The 18175-nt window shown below is 43.3% G+C and overlaps 1 long non-coding RNA gene across 1 annotated transcript in view; it reads left to right on the plus strand.

Moving 5' to 3' along the window:
* Positions 1-18175, plus strand: part of LOC309861342 — a 73268-nt gene that overhangs the window by 22461 nt on the left and 32632 nt on the right. The window contains exon 4 of the long non-coding RNA XR_014309887.1: positions 11335-11521. This is a non-coding gene — a long non-coding RNA (uncharacterized lncRNA). The remainder of the gene's footprint in view (positions 1-11334; positions 11522-18175) is intronic.

Genomic DNA, 18175 nt, shown 5'->3' on the forward strand with positions numbered 1-18175 from the left:
TACTTGTTGAACAGTGTGGGGAGCACCTGCCCTCAACACACACACTCTCTCTCTCTCTCTTTCTCTCACACAGGGAATTGGTACTAGATCATTTTACAAAGAAAGTAGCTGAGTATAAAATATTTGTTGTTCATTAATTGAGATGATGGGTGAGAACCTCAAATTTTAGGCTGGGCCAAGATGCCCAGACTCTTAAAACTAGAGAAAGATGGAAGGTATCTAAGTAGTCATAGAATCCCAAGATGCTGGTCGATTCCCTTTAGAGCAGCTGGACTGGCCCATGTGAAGGGAAGTCCTATTTCAATCATGTCAGTCATAATGAAGGAGCTGACCATGAAATGATCATCGAGACAGATCTGTCTCTGGGGTCAATCCACAGACTGCCAGATTTGGAAGACTAACAGACTCCTGTCTGGGAGTATCAGCTGAAGCCCCAAACCAAGAATAGCAGTGACATGTGATTAACTTTCTTTGGGGTTTTGTTTGTTTTTGTTTTTAATGTTTTATTTATGTATTTAAGAGAGAGGAAGCATGAGCAGGGGGAAGAGGGAGATGGAGAAGCAGACTCTCCCTGCTCAGCAGGAAGCCCAACACAGGGCTCCATCCCAGGACTCCAAGATCATGACTTGAGCCAAAGGCGGACTCTTGACTGACTGAGCCACACAGATGCCCCAAGACCCTAACATTTATTCTCCCCTCATAACTTGCTAAGAGGGGTGGCTGGGCCAGTTTTGACCTGCAGCTCTGCCCTCCTGTGAGCTTAACAGGAGAAAGGTAAGGATCTGCCAGCCTGATCAGAGTGAGGATGTTTTTGAAGAGCATGTTGGCTTGTGGGAGGGAAGTGTGATTTTCTACTCCTCCCCCCGCCCAAACTCAAGGCAAATAATGCCTAGAGTGTGGTGGTTGCCCACCTGCAAAGGAGAAAGACCCAGTACCAGGCCAAACTAGAGGAGGTTCAGAGAGTGGCTGGTGGGGGTCAGGAGTTGAAGGTATTATGGAATGAGGATGGGTTGGAGGATGGAGGGACATTTTGCTTTTCATTTCACTTTCTGTTCCACTTAAATTTTTTTTTTTAAGATTTTTTTTTTTTAAATTTGGGGCACCTGAGTGGCTCGGTCTGTTGTGTCTGCCTTCAGCTCAGCTCATAATCTCAGGGTGCTGGGATCGAGCCCCACATTGGGCTCCCTGCTCAGCAGAGAGTCTGCTTCTCCTCTCCCTCTTCCTCTCTCCCTTGTTCGTGCTCTCTCTTAAATAAGTAAAATCTTAAAAAAAAAAAAAAAAAGAAAAAGGAAAAAATACACAGTGGAAAAAAGTCTCTTCAATAAATGATGCTGGGAATACTGGACAGCTATATGTAAAAGAATGAAATTCGACCATTTTCTTACACCGTACACAAAGATAAACTCGAAATGGATAAAAGACCTCAATGTGAGACAGGAATCCATCAGAATCCTAGAGGAGAACATAGGCAGTAACCTCTTCGATATCAGCCACAGCAACTTCTTTTAAGATAGGTCGCCAAAGGCAAAGGAAACAAAAGCGAAAATGAACTTTTGGGACTTCATCAAGATCAAAACCTTCTGCACAGCAAAGGAAACAGTTAACAAAACAAGAGGCAACCCACAGAATGGGAGAAGATATTTGCAAATGACAGTACAGACAAAAGGTTGATATCCAGGATCTATAAAGAACTCCTCAAACTCAACACACACAAAACAGATAATCATATCAAAAAATGGGCAGAAGATATAAACAGACACTTCTCCAATTGTATGTCCAATGAAGACATACAAATGGCTATCAGACACATGAAAAAATGTTCATCATCACTAGCCATTAGGGAGATTCAAATTAAAATCACATTGAGATACCACCTTACACCAGTTGGAATGGCCAAAATTGGCAAGACAGGAAACAACATGTGTTGGAGGGGATGTGGAGAAAGGGGAACCCTCTTACACTGTTGGTGGGAATGCAAGTTGGTGCAGCCACTTTGGAAAACAGTGTGGAGATTCCCCAAGAAATTAAAAATAGAGCTTCCTTATGACCCTGCCATTGCACTACTGGGTATTTACCCCAAAGATACCGATGTAGTGAAAAGAAGGGCCATCTGTACCCCAGTGTTTATAGCAGCAATGGCCAAGGTCGCCAAACTGTGCAAAGAACCAAGATGCCCTTCAATGGACGAATGGATAAGGAAGATGTGGTCCATATACACTATGGAGTATTATGCCTCCATCAGAAAGGATGAATACCCAACTTTTGTAGCAACATGGGCGGGACTGGAAGAGATTATGCTGAGTGAAATAAGTCAAGCAGAGAAAGTCAATTATCATATGGTTTCACTTATTTGTAGAGCATAACAAATAACATGGAGGACATGGGGAGAAGGAAAGGAGAAGGGAGTTGAGGGAAATTGGAAGGGGAGGTGAACCATGAGAGACTATGGACTCTGAAAAACAACCTGAGGGTTTTGAAGGTGGAGGTGGGAAGTTAGGGGAACCAGGTAGTGGGTATTAGGGAGGGCATGTATTGTATGGAGCACTGGGTGTGGTGCAAAAACAATGAATACTGTTATGCTGAAAAGAAATTAAAAGAAAAAAAAAAGATTTTGTTAAGTGATCTCTACACCCAACATGGCGCTCAAACTTACAACCCTGAGATCAACAGTTACAGGCTCCAAGACTGAGCCAGGTAGGCAACCCCCACTTAATTTTTAATTGTTAAAAAGCTGATTAAATTTATTGCTTGCTTTGGCAGCACTAAAATTGGAAGGATACAGAGAAGATTAGTATGACCCCTACACAAGGATGACATGCAAATTTGCAGTGTTCCATATTTTCATCATGATGAGCACTGAATAATTATAGAATTGTACACCTGAAATTAATATAACACTGCATATTAACTTATACTTGAATAAAAAATAAAAAGACCGAATAAATGTAGAAACAGCCCATGTTCTTGGATAGGAAGAATAAATATTATAAAGATATCATTTCTCAAATTATTTTACATTTTTAATGCAGTTCTCATGAGAATTCCAGTGGTGTTTTGGTTTTGTGATTGGATGTTTTGTTTTGTTTTTGTGGAATGCTGACAAAGGATTTGAAAGCTTATTTGCAAGAATAAATTGGTGAGAATGACTTGGCAAATTAAAAAAAAAAAAAGCTTGTTATATTTATATTTAATTTGTTTTAAAGCCACTTTGGCCCCTCTCTTCGGGGAGTGACACTTGGAGATGTTAAATCAATGCTTCCCCGGTATTTTTTTTTTCTTTTTAAGTTTTCATTTAATTCCAGCTAGTTAAGGGGATGGGTCATTGGGGAGACCCTATGACTCTTGATCTTGCGGTTGTGAGTTGAAGCCCCATGTTGGGTGTAGAGCTTACTTTAAAAATACAATAATAATAATTCCAGTTAGTTAAAATACAGTGTTACGTTAGTTTCAGGTATGCAATAAAACGAATGCTTCCCCAGCTCTCAGGTGCCTAAAACCACTTGGAGCTCCAGGAAATGCAGGCTCTGATTCAGCAAATCTAGGGTAGGGCCTAAAGGTTTCCATCAAGCTCCCAGGTGACCCTCTATGGCTGGCAGGAGAACCACACCTTGAGTAGCAAGTGTTAAGCTCCTTGCCCAAGGATACCCAACCAGCTCTGGAATTCTGACCTGTTGTGTCCCAAATAAAGAAATAGATTGACATTTACTCTCGACAAATAAAATATATCTACCTGTTTACTTTAAAAAAAAAAAAAAAAGATGGGCTTATTCTCGCCTTTTCTTTTAGTTTATCTTGACAACCCGTGGAAATTAGAACACTGTAGATGGTCGCCAGCCACCTGCATTGCCTGTTATGCTGGCTGTTTCTGTGTTAGTGTGGGGAAATGGTTTGTTTTTAAACAATTACAAATGATTCTGTTCAATCACAGCTTCCCATAGAGTTAGGTTTCCCCTTAAGCAGTTACGTAGCCAGTTACATAACCAGCAGCTTAAGATAGTGTCCTTTGTTCTTTACTAGGAATTTGCTGGAAAAGAGCCCACCAGAGTGAAGCCGTTCCTTACTCCTTTCCTAACCCTTCCCTTGGGTCACCAAAGGGAACCCTGCTTATCCCACTGAGCAATCCTCCTGGGCCACGCCAGGGACCCTTGATGTATGGCCATGCCTCACACTGGGGGGTCCTGGGTACCAAACCATTGCATCAAGCCCTCCTGGCCTCCCTCAGTGGCAGGGTTCATTATACCCCTTTTAGAGACAAGGAAACAGAGGCTCCATCTTATTAAATTTGTGGCCAAGGTCACACACCCAGGGGTCAAAGCTTTATCCCTTTGATGCCAGAGTCCCTGCTCATGACCTCTTCACTCTGCTGAAAATCATAGGGTCGCCGCTGCGGCAAGTCTTGGAGGAAGACCCTGGGGTCTTTTTGGTGGGTTTCAGTAGAGCAGGGCCCTGTTCTGTAACCTGCCCTCCCTCCTCATGGAGAGGACTGTAGCTTTCTTAATTTTCATATAAAGGAGATTAACTTCTGTTTCAAACACTCAGAAGTCTCATCTAAGCCAGTTCAGTTCACCTTAGTTGCTTGCATGCTTTCTGGGGCAAGTCAGGGCTTCTTCATCAAGTCAAAGGTCGCTTCCCTTTCCTTTTCCCACAGAAGTTCTTAATTGCTGATTCATGCTTCTCTTTCAAGTCTCTATTTCAGTGTCAACTCTTTTAAAATTTATTTTAGGTAATCTTTACACCCAGTGTGGGACCTGACCTCACAACCCCAAGATCAAGAGTCACGTGCTCTTCCAACTGAGCCAGGCAGGTGTCCCTCAATGTCACCTTCTTAAAGAGACCATTTGTGACCATGGGAAAATCACCCAAACACTGTTTCACTCCTCCTGGAAAAAAATGACCACCTGCTGGCATTTCTCTAGTTGGTTTATTTTGTCACTTGTGTCTACCCATCATCACTCCCACCAGTGCTTGGCATTAATAGATGCTCAGTAAATATTTGTCAATAAGTAAAGTATCCCTGGGAGGAACCTTCTGATTCCTTTGCAGGAATGTGAGAAGAGGAAGGGAGCACAGAGGGAGCAAAATCACTAATGACAAGTCTTCTCATTACTTCAGTCTTGTGCCCAAAATAAGCACCCACCAAGGCTTTAGTAATCCAGGAGTTGGGTTTGGGTCTTTCCAAGCTTTTGTCTGTGGTATGAAGAAATAAAACAGTTGCCCATGACTGTGGCTTCCTATCCACGGAAGGCTGGAAGAGAATGGAAATCCTGAAAACACCCGGGATGGGCTTGGGAAACCGGAAAGAAGGTCTCCTGCCCTCCTTCAGGACACACCAGGGCTCTTAGGGAAAGCTCTGAGGCGAAGTGAACTGGATTTTTCTCTGCACTCCAAGCTCCTGCCTGCCCCTCCTTCTTCTCCACCCCTCTGTTGTAAGGCTTGGCCTCCTCTCTATCGAACTTTGTCCTATTGGGGGATAGACTATTTTTCCAAGCATCAACAACATTCCCACGGCTAAAATTTAAAAAGCGAATAAAGAGGGTGAACTTACACCTTTTGCACAAACTGCAGGCCAATTTCCATTGTAACAGTACCTCACCGGGAAATGTAATTTGATAGAAGAGTGAGGTTTGTTAATCTTTTGGATTCCTTTTTTTTTTTTTTTTCCCCTTTTTGCTGCCTAAACTGAAAATGTGTGCCACCTAGGGGTCCTGCATGCACTGATCAGAGAATGAGACTGAGACCAGCTGGGCCTGACCCCAGAGACAAGTGGGCTCAAGCTAGCACTTGAGGGCCGTCATTAAATTCACTTCTGGGCTCCCCTGTGCCACTCCTCCCTTCTGTTCTGCCCAGTTTCCATTACTTGTCCTGGTGAGCAGGTAACCCCACTTGTTGGAATGGATTACAAAGAAAGGGCATTGCACAATAGAGATTGAACCGTGCCCAAAGAGGGATCTGGTCTTTGCCCTCCAACCCCCAGGAGACGATCTCTAAACCCTGAGAATGTCCTGCCCGATAAAAGTGATTTTGTTTACTTGGGTACATTGTGCCATGCCAGATAGTCCAACAATGGGATTTGTGGCGAGGGCTTTGGTTATGCAGTATAAGGTTAGCCCTTGGATAGACTAGAGACTGAGGTCAGCCATGTGGGCTGCTGACCATGCCCTTGAGATCAAGCCCCAATAAAAACACTGCACACCATGGCTTGAGTAAACTTTCCTGGTTGGCAATACTCCATGCATATTGTCACGCATTATCTCTAAGAGTTAATGCTCTCCGTGACTTCACTAGGAGAGGACAGCTCTGCGTGTATGGAACTCTCCTGGCCCCACCATATGGGTCTCTTCCCTTGGCATATTTTAATCCATATCCTTTCACTGTAATAAATCATAACAGTGACTACAATGGGTTCCAGCAAGTTCTGAGAGTCTTTCTTGTGAATTCTTGAACTTAGGGTGGTTGTGGGGATCCCTGGACTTGCCATGGGTGTCAGAAGTAAGGATAGTCTTGGGACCTGTTCCGTAACTTCACAGGCACTTACTAGGAATCTGAACATGGGCTCGCTTGTCCTGGATTCTCACTTACTGCCTGGATAAGCCACTTCATCTCCTTGAACCTCCATTTCCTCACTCAGTGGGGAGGGTGTTGTTTGTGTGCCCTCTAGAGGCGACTTCTGTGCAGATGGAGATGGAAGCAAAATGGCAGGGCACGTTGTCCAGGTCCATGTCAGTGTGCCACTGGCACACATGTATCAGACGCCCTCCCTCGTCAAGGCAAATTTGGTAATATGGTGACGACGTTGAGGACCCCATTCCTACAATCTGACTGTGTCTGTCTAGACAGGGAGGAAAGAGGGGTTGGGACTGAAGAAGTACCTGGACATGGAGTGGAAGCCATTTCTCTGAAATAAGGTCTTAGGAGGGGCACCTGGGTGGCTCAGTGGGTTAAAGTCTCTGCTTTCGGCTCAGGTCATGATCCCGGGGTCTGAGATCAAGCCCCGCATCAGGCTCTCTGCTCAGCAGGGAGCATGCTTCCCCCTCTCTCTCTGCCTGCCTCTGTGCCTACTTGTGATCTCTGCCTGTCAAATAAATAAATAAAATCTTAAAAAAAAAAAAAATAAGGTCTTAGAAGCCGCTTAATCTGGTGGAAGAAGGCAAGCTCCGTACGCTTCATAAGACATGAATTGAAGCCACAGTACACCTGTCATCAGGACCAAAACTCAAAATCTTGACAAACTACTCTGTGGCGAGGCTGTGAGGAAGTAGGCACTCGCACATGTCTGATGGGAATACAAAAGGGTACATCCCCTGATGAAGGGACTTGAGCAATATCTAACTAAAGTACACAGTATTTACCTTTGACCTAGATTTCTGGGTACTATCCTAGTCACCAACCCCCATATATATCTTCTTTATAGCTTTCATCTAGATTCACCAATTGTTAACATTTTTGTCACATTTGCTCATGAACAGTCTCTCCATATACGTACGTTTGCGTCTAGATATACGTGTATATATGTATGTGTCTACCTGTGTGTTTATTTAATATAGAGGCATTTTTGCTGAATCACTGAGACTAATTTGTACCCTTTGCACCTAAATAATTCAGAGTCTATCTCCTTTTTTTTTTTTTTAAGATTTTATTTATTTGACAGAGAGCGAACAAGCAGGGGGAGCTGCAGGCAGAGGGAGAGGAAGAAGCAGGCTCTTGCTGAGCAAGGAGCCCGATGTGGGGCTCGATCCCAGGACCCTGAGATCATGACCTGAGCCAAAGGAAGAGGCTTAACCTACTGAGCCACTCAGGCGCCCCAAGAGTCTATCTCCTAAGAACAAAGAGATTCTCTTACATAATCTCAGATTCAAATTCAAAAAATTATTGTATTATTGTTTAATATATTTTTCATGTTCACATGTTGCTAATTGTCCCAGTAATACCCTTTATAAACCTTTTTTTTCAGGCTTGGCTCTAGTCAAGAATTAAGCAAGACATTTAATTGTCGAATCTCTTTACTCTCCCATGATCTATCTGGAAGCACTTCTCCATCTTACTTTGTCATGCCATGTACATTTCCGAAGAGCACAAGTGCCTAGTTTTGTGGAGGGCCCCTCGGTTGGGGCTTATCTGATTGCTTCCTTGAGCTTATTCTGGTTCCACATTTTGGTCTGGAGTAATGTGATTTCAGTTTGTCCTGTTATTAGTGTTTGAGTATTGGACACATGATGTGGTAGTCAACGTGATGATGTCTGGGATAGTTCTCACGATAAAGGTACTCTCTCCTCTGTATAATTGATAACTACCTGTGCGGAGGTACGTAGAGCCTTTGTTTATACCCCTCTCCAAACTGCCTCGCCCCAAAGAAATCAGTTAATGAACTCGGATTTTGTAAAGAAAATGGAGTCTCCCCTGACTTTGGCAAGATCCCAAAAATATGCCCATCAGTGTGATATCTATTTTCAGAGTAAACGGAACAGCCTCAAGCTCAGGAGTCTTTAGCTGGTCTCCCCAAGGGGTCCTTGGATAGAATTCAGAACTTGGCTAGGAAAGCAATTAGGTTGATATTTTCACCACCCTTTTAGTAAAATTCATTATTCTTTTCAATTATGAATGAGACAACAGCATAGCAGTGCCAGTGGCTGTGCCATTGGAAATTACAAATGTTTTTTTTTTTTTTAAAGATTTTATTTATTTATTTGACAGAGAGAGATCACAGCAGACAGAGAGGCAGGCAGAGAGAGAAAGAGAGGGAAGCAGGCTCCCTGCCGAGCAGAGAGCCCGATGTGGGACTCGATCCCAGGACCCTGAGATCATGACCCGAGCCGAAGGCAGCGGCTTAACCCACTGAGCCACCCAGGTGCCCTACAAATGTTTTTATATCGCATTACAACTGACACAAAATTATTTACCCTCATCATACCTTGGAAATCCTCAGTTTAATTAGACTCCCCACTAGATCTTGCTATTCAGTGTATTAATAAAGAAGGCACTTTGGGTGTCTGGGTGGCTCAGTGGGTTAAGCCGCTGCCTTCGGCTCAGGTCATGATCTCGGGGTCCTGGGATCAAGTCCCGCATCGGGCTCTCTGCTCAGCGGGGAGCCTGCTTCCTCCTCTCTCTCTCCCTGTCTGCCTCTCTGCCTACTTGTGATCTCTCTCTGTCAAATAAATAAATAAATAAAATCTTTAAAAAAAAAAAAAAAGAAGAAGGCACTTATATTACACATCAGATTTTAAATACATTTTGGTGTTAGGATTTCAACAATATTTCCTTTGTAAACCTGTGTATTTTATTTTATGCACTTGTCTTAATGTGTTTGGGCTGTTGCAACAAAATTCTAGAGGCTGGGTAGTTTATGAACAACAGATCTTTATTTATTACGGTTCTGGAGGCTGCAGGTTTGAGATCGGGGGCCGGCAAGGTCAAATGCTGATGAAGGCCATCTTCTGGCTGCGTCCTCACGTCCTCACGTGGTCAAAGGGTCAGGGAGCTCTGCCTGGTCTCTTTTATAAGAGCATTAATCCCACTCATGGGGGTTCCACTCTCCTGACATAAGCAACTCCCAGAGGCCTTGCTTCCTAATTACCATCACATTGGGCATTTGGAATTCAACAGATGAATCTGTGGGGGACACAAGCAACCAGACCATAGCAGCACTTGGGAACATTATCTTGAGCAGGAATCCATCGCACAAAAAAGGTTAACAACCCTTGCCTCCGTCCTCTCTCCTCTCCAGCTGGTCCTCCTTACTTGCCCAGGATAACCTTTTGAAAACACCAGGCTTCCTGGTTTTCCTCCAATGGCTTTCTAGCATTTGCTGGTTTAGATACCAGCATAAAAGAAACTGCTTCGAAGTTTGCCGCCATCTGGTCTCCGGTTTCTGGCCCTACCCAAACACAGCTTTGTTCAGTGGCTCAGGATGTGGCCTTGGGGGAGAGAGGAGAGAAAACCTGCTGCTCTTCCATGACCCCAGACCAAATGATTCCTTCCCTTTGTGTTTGCTCGTGTCTTTCCTGTCTTCCTGACTGGATGGGAAGACCCTTAGGGACGTTCTTCATCTTAGCAGCTCCCTGCCACATGCTGGAACACTGCACACGGTTATAAATTAGGTTTGTGGGGTTGAATAGATGCAAATCCCCACTCTGGAGTAAGAACAGGCAGGCTCAGATGAGAAGCTGCAGGGTTGGAACCAAAGGCTTTTGGTCGCTGGCCTGGAGTCCCCAGTACGCTATAGAACACCAAGGGTGTCACCACTTTATGACCCGGAATTTCTCTCAAACAATTATGACTTCTGTGTTCTTACTGGATTGAGGAAACAATCTTTCTAAGACAAGCTTAATGCAAAGATAAATAAGTCAGCAAGAATCACACCTGCCAGTTTCTGTTCGGAGGTGACATTTGCACATAAAGTGGTTCCCAAAACCCCTGAATTTCTTCTTCCCAAGAATCTCACTGGCTCTCTCTAATTTCCATATCTGAAAAATGCCAACGATTCAGAAAAGTACAGAGAATGATTTAATGAACTCATCACCTACATCCAACAATTACCATTTTTTCTTTTTTGCTTCATGCTTCCTTTTATATCATTTCCCGAAGCATTGTACAAACATCATAGCAGCTCAACTTGAAATAAAGGACCGTATATTCCAGAACTGTAATTTCTTTGTCATACAAAAGAAAGTTAAAGTTTGCACAATGGTGACTTTATATTATGATTTTTCTACATTTATTAGCAGGCGTCCTCTGTAAAGCAGAGGCCTTTCTCCTCACTTGGGCCTATTTGGTCACCCTGAAATACAATTTCTGTAGGAAAGGCAAGATAAATATCCACATATTTCCCTTTAACGATTCATGTTCCAAGTAAGAATTTGGAGCAATAGCTACCATCAGTGGTGACGAAGCATTATTTTAGGGACAAAAGAACTTTCTCTTTTTGTTGAATATCATCATGAGTTCGTGATTGGGGGTTTCCTTGTGGGGGGCGGTGGTCTCATTCTAGAGTCTCAGTAAAAACAAGTTTGTTTTGTTTTTTACCTTGTTAACTCATAATTCTAGTTTTCCATCTTATCCATATTGTGATATGAGACAATTTCATTGTGCGCTGGTCAGTAGTATACTTTATGCTTTCCCTTTGCTACACTTTGATTATAAATCCCCTTGGATTGGGCACCTGTATAGCTACCCATACTTCATATGATAGTTAACTTTATGCCTCAGCTTGACCAGGCCATTGGGTACCTGGACATTTAGTCGAACATTATTCTGTGTCTGTAAGGGTGTTGTTGTTTTTAAGGAGAATAACACTTGAATGAGTAGACTGAGTAAAGCAGGTTGTCCTCCCCCATATAGGTGGGCCTCGTGCCATCCACTGAAGACCTGAACAGAACAAAAAGACTAATTAAGACGGAACTTCTGCCTGACTCTGTGAGTCCGAACGTCCATCTTCTCCTGCCCTCCGACTACAACTTACATCCACTCTCCTGGTTTTCCAGCTCACCGACTGCAGATCCGGGGACTTCTCAACCTCCATAATCACGTGAGCCAGTTCCTTCCCTGACTAATGCATTTTGCTACCAAGATGTACCTTCTTGTTTTTCTTTGTGTCCCCGTGCAAGCATGAACTTGCTACATGATGGGCAGGCAGGCACACACTTAATTTCTCTGTGTTCCAAGGCACTTCCCTCCAGACCGGATGAACCTGGTTACACAATGGCAGCTGTGTGAGAGTTTTTTGGTTTTTATTTTTTTTTTTTTAAGATTTTATTTATTTATCTGACAGAGAGAGATCACAAGTAGGCAGAGAGGCAGGCAGAGAGAGAGAGGAGGAAGCAGAGAGAGAGCCCGATGCGGGACTCGATCCCAGGACCCTGAGATCATGACCTGAGCCGAAGGCAGCGGCATAACCCACTGAGCCACCCAGGCGCCCCTGTGTGAGAGTTTTTGATGCCTCACATTTTCACTGACACTTTATTTGCATTTTTTTAAGTTTATGGCATTTCCTTTCTGCCCCACAGCCTTACTGGCTTCGTTTAGCCAGAAGTCCGCACAGATCAAAGTGCCCACGGGAACTCACGTCCCACACTGCTCGCTAGCCACCCATTCAGAGATGAGCTCTTGGCCTCATCTCTCACTCTCAGACGACCCTCTCCTGCTTCCAGCCAAGTGGGCCTTATGCTGCTCCTCAGCCACACAACTTTGGTTCTCAAGCCCTGCCCTTAGCTGTGTGCTCTGCCTGGACAGCCGCTCCCACAGACACACTCAACTGTAGGACTTGTCCTTGAAAATGTCTGTGATGTTGTAATTTATAATAAGAAATACGTATTTAGGGGGCACCTGGGTGGTTCGGTTGGGCTCAGTTCATGATCCCAGGGTTCTGGTGCAGAGCCCTGCATCCGGGCCCCATGCTCAGTGGGGAGTCTGCTTCTCCCTCTCCCTTCACCCCTCCCCACCTCAGATAAATAAATTAAAAAAAAAAAAAAAAGAAATACATATTTGGTCTTTGTCCCCACACCTGGCTCAGAGCTTCTAAAACCCTGGGAATCTCATAAGTAACAATAGCCATAAGGTGTCTTGATATTCCGAACAAGCCCCTCTCGGCCCCATGTGAGTTTATGTCAGTGTGGGGATTTGGGGGAAGCCCCAAAGGTTGGTGGTTGGTTTCCGGGGAAACAGACGTGTGACTGGAGGCTGAAACTCTCAGTCCTGTGTCTCCTGACCTTCGGGGAAGGGAGAGTCTAGAGTTTGGATCAATTGCCAACGGCCTATGATTTCATGAATCCTACCTATGTAATGAAGCCTCCATAAAACCCCAAAAGGATGGGGTTCAGAGAGCATCCAGGTTGGTGAGTATCTGGAGGGGCTAGGACAGCAGTGCACTCGGGGAGGTTGTGGAAGCTCCACGCCCCTTCCCTCATACCTTGCCCTCTGCATCTCTTTCATCCAACGGTTCCTGAGTTACATTCTTTAATAAACCAATAATATAGTAAGTAAAAAGTTCCTTTCAGCTCTGTGAGCCTTGCTGGCAAGTTAATTCAACCCAAGGAAGGAGTTGTGGGATCCTCCAATTAATAGCCAATCACCAGAAGCACAGGGAACAGCTTGGACTTGCAGCTGGCATCTGGAAGGTGGTGGGAGAGGGAGGGGAAGCCTAATGGGACTGAGCCCTTAAGCTGTGGGAGCTGACACTATTCTGACACTGTCTGCAGGTAGATAGTGTCAGAATGGAGCTAACTGCCCATGGCCATGGCGACGGAGAAAACACGTATTGGAATTGCGTTCCCTTATCTTTGCCTCTGGTGGAAGTGAGCATAAGTTTATATGCCTTCCATTCACGCACGCTTTCCTTCTGCTCACAGTTTTGTGTATAATCCCCTTGTTTCAATCAGTTATGGTCACTGGTCTATTTTTTTTTTACCCTTACAATATATTTATTAGATTAAGAGAGCATCTTTCCTGGCGATCATCAGTTCTAAGGATTCTTTTCCTTTTAATTTAATTTAATTCTTTTCCTTTAATTTAATTCCTTTTTCTTTTAATATGCATAAATTTACCATTTCTAAGTGTACACTTGAGTGGAGGTAAAGTACACTCATATTGTTATGTAATCTTCACCATCCATCTCCAGACACATCATTCCTGGCTCTAAGTAATCATCTCTTTTTATTTATTCATTCATTCATCCATCCATCCATCCATCCATCCATTTATTTGTTTATTTATTTTTTAGTCATCTCTACACCCAATGTGGGGCTCGCACTTACAGTCTTGAGATCAAGAGTCACATGCTCTACAGACTGAGCCAGCCAAGTGCCACTCATTTTTTTAAAATTGTGGTAAAATACACCATAGTGAAACGCCACTGTGGCATTCAGTACATTCACACTGTTATGTAACCATGGCCACCATCCATCTCCAGAACCTTCTCATCACAAACTCCAACTCTGTAGCCATGACATAAGACCTCCCCATCCCTGTCCCCCAGCAACTGTATCCACCATTCCACCCTCTGTCTCTACAAATCTCGCTACTCTGGTATCTCCTGTTAAGTGGAATCACACTTAACACTTAATTTGTCTTTTTGTGACTGGCTTATTTCACTTAGCATAACATTCATCCGTGTTGTAGTAGGTGTCAGAATTTCCTTCCTTTTAAAGTCTGAATAATACTCCGTCGCATGTATAAAGCACATTTCGTTTATCCATTCCCCCATCAGTGGATGTTCAGGTTGTGCTTTATTGGTTTTGATGCCCAGATTTTCTCACCTTGGAGCCGTGGGCACTCCTTCAAGTTGGTTCTAAGTTTTCATGACAGGATACCACTGGTCTTTGATCTTGTTTTCTGTGATAGAAATGTCACTCCTCTTCTACATTCCCTGCCAAAGACCTGAGGTTTGGTCTTTGTCAAAGAATCCCAGGTTCCTCTTAGTTGGTAATGGGATTTAGACACCAAAATGTGGGCCTGTGTACTACAGGTGTCTTAACTTTCCTGCTAGACTGTGTTGTGTGAAGAGAGCAGCGACATCTTATTCACCTTGGTTTTATCACAGTACTTCACCCACAGCAGGTATGGAATCAATTTTTGTTCCTTTAGATTCAAATAATGTCTTCACTCTTGGGGCACCTGGGTGGCTCAGTCGGTTAAGCGTTGGACTATTGGTCATTGAGGTCATGATCTCAGGGTCATGAGATGGAGTCCTATGTCAGGCTCCGTGCTGGGCATGGAGCCTGCTTAAGGTTCTCTCTCTCTATTTCTCCCTCTTCTCCCCCCCCCCCCCACATGCATGTTCTCTCTCTGAAACGAGAAAGTTTTATTGAGGTATATAATTGACATATAACGTTACAGTTGTTTCAGGCATACAACATAATTATTCCATATTCGTATACATTGTGAAATGATCACTAGATTTCCAGTTAACATCTGTCACCAAACCTAGTTAATAAATTTTTTTGTGATGAATCTTTAAAGAATCTACTCTCTTAACAACTTTGAAATATGAAACTCTGTATTATTAACTGTAGTCACCATGTTGTACCTTACATCGCCAGAACTTATTTTATAGCCGCAAGACCATACTTTTCCTCTTCACCCATTCCTCCTCTGGCCTGCAGCCACCAAATCTGTTCTCTGTATCTATGGGCTTGTTTATTTGTTTATTTTTTTTAGTTTCCACATATAAGTGAGATTATATGGTATTTTCCTTTCTCTCTGACTTATTTCACTTAGCTTAATGCCCTCAGGGTCCACCCATGTGTTACAAATAACAGGATTTTGCTGTGTACCACACCTTTGGTCATCTGTCAATCAACATTTGGGTTGTTTCCATGTCTTCACCATTGTAAATAATGCTGCAGGGAACATGCAGGTGCAGATATCTTTTCAAATTAAGTGTTTTCATTTTCTTAGAATAAATAACCAAAAGTGGAATTGCTGCATGATATAGTAGTGCTATTTTTAATTTTTAAAATAAGCTATATATCCAATGTAAGGCTCAAATTCACGACCCCAAGATCAAAAGTCATGTGCTCCTCCTACTGAGCCATCCAGGCACCCCCAAATATACCTGTTTTATCACCATCATGGGACTTGAATTCGTAACCCCAAGATCAAGAGTTGCATACTCTCCCAACTGAGAGCCAAGCCTGGCGCCCCTCAATTTTTTTTTTTTTTTTTTTTAAGGAACTGCCATTTTATTTTCTACAGTGGCTACACCAATTTACATTCTTACCAACAGTATACAAGGGTACCCTTACCTTTACATCCTCACCAACATTTGTCATTTCTTGTCTTTTTTGACTAGCCATTCTGACAGGTGTGAGATGATAGCTTGTTGTGGTTTTGATTTGCATTTCCCCAATGGTCATTGATGTTGAGCATCTTTCATGTGTCTGTTGGCCATCTGTATATCTTCTTGGGGAAGATGTCTGTTCAGATCCTCCACCCATTTATTTTTTTAAAGATTTTTATTTATTTAACACACAGAGATCAGAAGTAGGCAGAGAGGCAGGCAGAGAGAGAGGGGGAAGCAGGCTCCCCGCTGAGCAGAGAGCCCAATGCGGGGCTCGATCCCAGGACCCTGAGACCATGACCCGAGCCGAAGGCAGAGGCTTAACCCTAGCCACCCAGGCGCCCCTCTACCCATTTTAAAATCAGATTGTTTATCGCTGTTGAGTTGTATGCGTTCTTTATATATTTTGGATATGAACTCTGCCAGATAATGATTTGCAAATATTTTCTCCCATTCAGTAGGTTGCCTTTACACTTTGTTGATTATTTCCTTTGCTGTGCAGAAGCTTTTCAGTTTGATGTAGTTTAGGTACTTATTTTTGATATAAAAAGGCCCTGTATCCTCAAGTGATTATTTCAACTGATGCTCAATTGAAAATAAACATAGGAACAGCAGTTTGCTCATCTCTGGTATCAGAGAAGAGGACTATTTTGGACAGCTAATATGTCACTCATCAGCATATTGTGTAAGATGGTCCCGTACTGAGAACCCAAGATTCATGAAGGTAATTCTGGCAATACTAAATTCCAGCCTTTATGTAGTCTTTAAAATTAAGTTCCTGAGAAAGCAGAGTCTGCTGTTTTTATCCTGCAGAATGGCTTATCAGTCAGGGTTCTCCAGGGAAACAGAACCCCTATACAGTATGTATGTTTACACACACACACACACACACAAGCATGGCACTCATGCATATACTTTAAGAGATTGATTCTAAGAAGCCCCTTTAAATTGATTTTAGGAGATTGATTTTAGGGAATTGGCTCATATGATTCTGTGGGCTGGGAAGTCTGAAAGATGCAAGGCAGGCTGGAGACCCAGGCAAGAGTTAAGTCTTGAGTCTGCAGTCAGACTGGAGGCAGAACTGCCTCCTCTTCTATGGGCCTCAGTCTTTTAAGGTCTTCCAACTGATTGTCTTCAACTGATTGGATAGGTCCCATCGCCTTGTGCAGGGTAACTGGCCTTAGTCAAAGTCTGAAGATACCTTCACAAACACATCAAGGCTGGTGTTTGACTAAACAACTGGGACCATTGCCTAGCCAAGCTGACCCATGAAATTAACCATCACTATGGCTACAGTGGGAATCCACTGAATGAATAAATGCCCAATTAATTCCTTCATCGACTTCATTACTATTTTCACCAAAGGCAATAATTTCGGTTTGACAAACTGAAATCTAAATAATGAAGGAAAATGCCAACTGCTTTCCCTTAGAAGCATCAAGATACAGGCCTTGGAACTCTGCACGGACAGTAACCATTCCCTGAGACGTGAGAGTACAAGAGGAGTTTGAGAGTTTGAAGACCAAGTTCCCAAAGAGAATCCAAACAGATGGAATCACCAAGATCTATAAAGAACTTACCAAACTCAACACCCAAAGAACAAATAATCCAATCAGGAAATAGGCAGAAGTGACATGGCTCAGTCATTAAGCACCTTCAGCTCAGGTCATGATCCCAAGGTCCTGGGATCCAGCCGCAGGGCACACTTCCTGGTTAGCGGCAGCCTGCTTCTCCCTCCCCGACTCTCCCTGCTTGTGTTCCCTTTCTCGCTGTGTTTCTCCCTGTCAAATAAATAAATCTTTTAAAAAAAAATTTTTTTAAAGGAAATAGCAGAAGGCATGAGCAGACATTTCTCCAAAAAGACATACAAATGGCCAACAGATACATGAAAAAATGCTCAACATCACTCTGCATCAGGGAAATACAAATCAAAACCACAATGAGATACCACCTCACACCCATCAGAATAGCTAAAATTAACAAGTCAGGAAATGACAGATTCTGGTGAGGATGTGGAGAAAGGGGAGCCCTCTTACTCTGTTGGTTCAGGAATGCAAGCTGGTGCAGCGACTCTGGAAAACAGCAGGGAGGCTCCTCAAAAAGTTGAAAATAGAGCTATCCCATGACCCAGCAATTGCACTCCTAGGTACCTACCCCAAAGATAACAAATATAGTGAGCCCAAAGGGCACCTGCATCTCAATGTTTATAGCAGCAACGTCCACAATAGCCAAACTATGGAAAGAGCCCAGATGTCTATCAACAAACGCATGGATAAAGAAGATGTGGTACACACACACAATGGAATATTAGTCATCAAAAAGAATGAAATCTTGCCATCTGCAATGACGTGGATGGAACCAGAGGGTATCCTGCTAAGCAAAATAAGTCAATCAGAGAAAGATAAT

This window comes from Mustela nivalis (genome assembly GCF_964662115.1).
Source record: "Mustela nivalis genome assembly, chromosome: 1".
In the NCBI taxonomy this organism is placed as follows: domain Eukaryota; kingdom Metazoa; phylum Chordata; class Mammalia; order Carnivora; family Mustelidae; genus Mustela; species Mustela nivalis.